We start from the raw sequence: 5340 nt of genomic DNA on the forward strand, positions 1-5340 counted from the left end.
GGGTCATCTTTTGACAAGTCTGGGGCCACACATAGAAATCTTGTCGTGCTACTTTATGTCGCCTCATGTTTTTCTAATTGATGAATTTGTCTCGAAATATGAAAATCTCATAAGAGCTGCGTTCACGTGTTTTTCACGTTTTCCGCCTGTGACTTAATGCATTGCTGAGACCTGTAATAGCAGGGAGTATCATAAGCACCGCAAGAACGTCTCCTTAGTCCCTTCCTAAGGCCCCAGGCACACATCCTTGACCTTTTATACGCAAAATACGGACCGCACACGGGTGGCTTCCATGTGCGGTTCGTTTTTTTTAACAGTAGACTGATCCGCAAAAACTGACAGGAATAGGACCTGCTCCGAGTTTTGCGGATTGGGCACACGGATCCGCAAAAAAAATTAAAATAATGTGTGAATAGCCCCCTAGAAATGAATGGGTCAGTGTACTATCCGATAAAAAAAAACAGATATCACACTAAAGAAAATGAGCCCTAAGGCCAGCACCACTTTGCTGTAATAAGGCTGCATTTTAGGGTCCATACCCCCACTGATCGTGAGAATAAAGGGGCCGTAGTGCTGATTTAATGCTGCAACCCCCTCAAAGTTTTTCCTTGGCCGTCGACTGTGCAGGTACTGCAGCACAGCCCCATTCACTTTAGCGCTGCGGCCCTTTCACTTTTAGGATCCCAGAGGTTGCTCCCTTCACGGATCAGAAAGTGATGGCATTTCCTAGCGATATGCCGTCACTTTCCGTAAGAGGAATAACTTTTTAACAGCAGATAATTTCCAATTATAAAGGGAGTTATTCCAATAATAAAATGATATTATGGATCACTATTTATTCCATTCCTTATTATAGTCAATATAAGGCTCTGTTCACATCTGTGTCGTTATTTAAGCGTTTTCTGTTCCGTCATAGAAACAAAAAAATTTAAATAACTGGAAATTCTGGATCGGTCGTATGACGGACTCCAAAGGCACCCAACGGTGTCAATTAAGGGCCTGTTCACATCACCGTTCATTTCCGTTCCGGGGTTCCGTCGGAGGGTTCCGTCGGGTGAACCCCGCAACGGAAAGTGAAAGTGACAGCACAGCTTTCGTTTCAGTCACCGTTGATCTCAATGGTGACGGAAACATCGCTAATGCTTTCCGTTCGTCACCATTCCGTCTGGTTTCCGGTTTTCCGACTGAATCAATAGTGTAGTCGACTGCGTTATTGATTCCGTCGGAAAACCGGAAACCAGACGGAATGGTGACGAACGGAAAGCATTAGCGATGTTTCCGTCACTATTGAGATCAATGGTGACTGAAACGGAAGCTGTGCTGTCACTTTCACTTTCCGTTGTGAGGTTCACCCGACGGAACCCTCCGACGGAACCCCGGAACGGAAATGAACGGTGATGTGAACAGGCCCTCAGTTTCACTTTCCGTTGTGAGGTTCACCCGACGGAACCCTCCGACGGAACCCCGGAACGGAAATGAACGGTGATGTGAACAGCCCCTTACTTTAATGGGTTCTGCCAGGTTTCCGTAATTTTCCCAGAGAAAATAGCGCTGCATTCTGTGCTTTTTTTTCAGGATTTTTTACGTAATCTGCAACGGAGGCTCCTAATGTGTGAACACAGACTTAACAATTCTAAAATCATGGGCTCCTAGCATGTCACACAAGCAACAAGCAATATTATGTTACTTTCGCAAGGCGCCAGTAAAAAAAAGTCTACAGTCACAGTCTACGACACAACTGTGCATGTCCGATGCACTGACTGCCCACAGATGATCACTATAGTGTACACAACAGAAAACAACCTACAAACACACAGATATAGCAACATTATAATAATAGTATCAAAATATATATTAATAATTGCTTCTATATTAATCCCAATCTAGCCTAATGTCTTTCCATTTTCTTCCTAAAATATAACTTAAACAACGGGTAAACTTTGCTTCATAGTACAAAAGGTAAAAATTCTGTTGTCAGAAGTGGGATTCGAACCCACGCCTCCAGAGGAGACTGCGACCTGAACGCAGCGCCTTAGACCGCTCGGCCATCCTGACTACGAGTCCATGAGTACCAGTACGGATTGTAGAGCCTGTGCTTGCCAATGATGTGATTATATAACTTACTATTCACACATTGACAAGAGAGGGACGCTCAGTGACATCGGACACGCTATGGCTTCCCCAGTACATTGTATACCGCAGCATGGCCGTACTGCTAGCGCCTCTACAGACGGGAGATGGGCATGACACGCTGATCATATGACACAGTAGGACGTCAGCGCGGTCTGTTGCTAGGTAACGCTGATACACTTCACACTGGAGGAAGAAGCACGGGTGTATAGTGATGAAGTATCCGATGTGTGATCACAGAGTACGAGACCACGGAGCCCTGTACTGCCGCACCTCGTATAATATACTCTACAGCTGCGGTAATCTAACGGAATAAAGAAGAGAACCACCATACACTGTGCCAGACAGTCCCCATAAGAGGTGTCAAGAAGAGTTCCACATAAGTGTCAATATCTCCCTAAATAATGTCTCCCTATATAGTCTCAGCCAGAGGGCCCACAAAACAGTGTCAGTAAGTGTCTCCATATATAGAGACAGCCAGAGTGCCCCCATAACAGTGTCAGAAAGTGTCTCCATATATAGTGACAGCCAGAGTGCCCCCATAACAGTGTCAGAAAGTGTCTCCATATATAGACAGCCAGAGTGCCCCGTAACAGTGTCAGAAAGTGTCTCCATATATAGAGAGAGCCAGAGTGTCCCGTAACAGTGTCAGAAAGTGTCTCCATATATAGAGAGAGCCAGAGTGCCCCGTAACAGTGTCAGAAAGTATCTCCATATATAGAGACAGCCAGAGTGCCCCGTAACAGTGTCAGAAAGTGTCTCCATATATAGAGAGAGCCAGAGTGCCCCGTAACAATGTCAGAAAGTGTCTCCATATATAGAGAGAGCCAGAGTGTCCCGTAACAATGTCAGAAAGTGTCTCCATATATAGAGAGAGCCAGAGTGCCCCCATACACAGTACCAGGCGCACACCACAGGTCGTCTGAACGATCTATTGGTACATGTCTCAAAGGCGCCAGCCAGTGTGATGATCTATGCATGAAGACAAAGGTCTCATACACACGAATGTGCTTTTGTGGCCACAATTCACCCGCAAATATTCAGGTGAATTGCGGTCCCATTCATTTCTATGGGCCCATGCACACGACCGTCATTGCCCGGGAGCCTGGACCGCAAAAAGATAGGACATGGCTCATTGAAATGAATATACACGGCCATGTGCACGGCCCATGATTTGCGGCCGGCCCGCGGATGACACTTTGCCGCCGTCCGAGCTGCAAATCACGGGCCGTGCACACCACTATGGTCGTGTGCATGAGGCTATAGGGTCAATTTGTGGTTGAGGTTCAGTTAGAACCGCACTTGTTTTTACCGCGATTTGATGCTTTTTTCGATACAATTGCTGTAAAAGACGCAACTACGTTGAAAAACAAGCCAAATCCCAGAAATTACGTGTGAGGTTTTCGGGCCCTTTTTTTTGTGATCACTAGGGGTCCCAGGGGTCAGACCTGCAGTGCTCATACATTTTTCACTTATCCTGTGGATAGGTGATAAATGTATTGTGCAGACCTTTAGGGTATGTTCACACGCAGTGACCAAAAACGTCTGAAAATACGGAACTTCTTGGGACGTCTTTGGAGCCGTTTTCCATAGACTCTATTGAAAAAAGCTCCAAAAACGTCCGTAAAAAACGCCGCAAAAATCACGAGTGCCACAAAAAACATCTGAAAATCAGGAGCTGTTTTCTCTTGAAAACAGCTCCGTATTTCGAGACGTTTTTGACTCTGCGTGTGAACATACCCTTAAACAGAACCTTTCACCTCTCCATACACGTGCAGCTGAGTGCAGCATGTAATGGGGAGGGCTGCACAAACCCTGGGGCACTTTACATTTTTTTTCTACCTTCCTCCGTTATTTAGATATCGGTGACGTTATATTTGGCGCCTGATATTTAAATAACCCCCTGAACTGTCAAGGGGGCGTGTACTGGCAAGGGGGCGTGTGTACTGGCAAGGGGGCGTGTTACTATGGCTGTGACACTGATCAATCAGCGCGCCCACGCCCTCTCTCTTCAGCTTTCAAGATCAGTCTTCTGCCGAACTGGCAAGGGGGCGTGTCACTGCTACGGACAGCTGGGGAGCGCTTGCACTGTCCGTAGCAGAGACACGCCCCCTTGCCAGTTCGGCAGAAGACAGATCTTGAAAGCTGAAGAGTGAGAGCGAGCTTGCGCGTACGCACTCTCTCTCGTCTAATACTCGCTCTTGCTGTAACACTGTCCATATCTGATTGGACAGTGTCACAGCCATAGCAACACGCTCCCTTGCCAGTACACGCCCCGTTGACAGTTCAGGTGGATATTTAAATATCGGGCGCCAAATATAACGGCACCGATATCTAAATAACGGAGGGAGGTAGAATTATTTTTTAAGTGCCCCAGGGTTTGTGCAGCCCCCCCCCCCATTACATGCTGCACTCAGCTGCACGTGTATGGGGAGGTGAAAGGTTCTCTTTAACAGTTTTTTCACCCCGGTGTAGCTCCGTACTGACCATATGTAGGATATCTGTATCATATCTATCTCATATTATATGTATATCTTATATTGTATCTATATTTCTTATATCTATCTAATATTATATCTAAAAAGGATGCAGGATATCTGTATCATATCTCTCATATAATATTAGGTTGATATGAGGTAGAAAAATGTAATATCTAATCGATCTATCTCTCATATTATATCTGTCTACTTTATATCTATATTTCTCATATCTAATTGTATATCTAAAAAAGAAAAATATGAAATCTATCTAATAATATATCCATAGTGAGGGGTTGCAGGATATCTGTATCATAGCTCATTATATTTCTCTGCCTCATATCTAATATTTTATCTAGTCTATGTAATCTCTGTCTATCTAATATCTATTCGTCTCCTATTCATCGACCTATCTATTTAATTACTATCTATATTATATCTGTCTACCCATCTTCTCTCTCACATCTTACGGCTTCTTTCACACTAGCGTTAGTGTACGTTTACCTCTATTCCGTCAGAGAGGATGGAAACATTAACCCCTTAACGCACCATGACGTAACTGTACGTCAAGGTGAGCAGTCACTTCGCGCACCTTGACGTGCAGTTACGTCTGTGCTTTGACAGTTAACCACCGCGCGGCGCTACACCGCAGCGGCGGTTAACTGTGCAGGGTGTCTGCCCTGCATTCCCCGTTGCCGATCAGCGGCCCATCGCCGCTGATATAGGCAGTTAA

The 5340-nt window shown here is 45.4% G+C and overlaps 1 non-coding gene across 1 annotated transcript; it reads right to left on the minus strand.

Moving 5' to 3' along the window:
• Positions 1–1972: 1972 nt before the first annotated feature.
• TRNAL-CAG (transfer RNA leucine (anticodon CAG)) lies at positions 1973–2055 on the minus strand. The gene has a single exon. It is a non-coding gene; the product is annotated as a tRNA-Leu (tRNA).
• Between the last annotated feature and the right edge of the window lie 3285 nt (positions 2056–5340).

The sequence above is a fragment of the Rhinoderma darwinii genome, chromosome 4 (genome assembly GCF_050947455.1).
Source record: "Rhinoderma darwinii isolate aRhiDar2 chromosome 4, aRhiDar2.hap1, whole genome shotgun sequence".
Classification (NCBI taxonomy): Eukaryota; Metazoa; Chordata; class Amphibia; order Anura; family Rhinodermatidae; genus Rhinoderma; species Rhinoderma darwinii.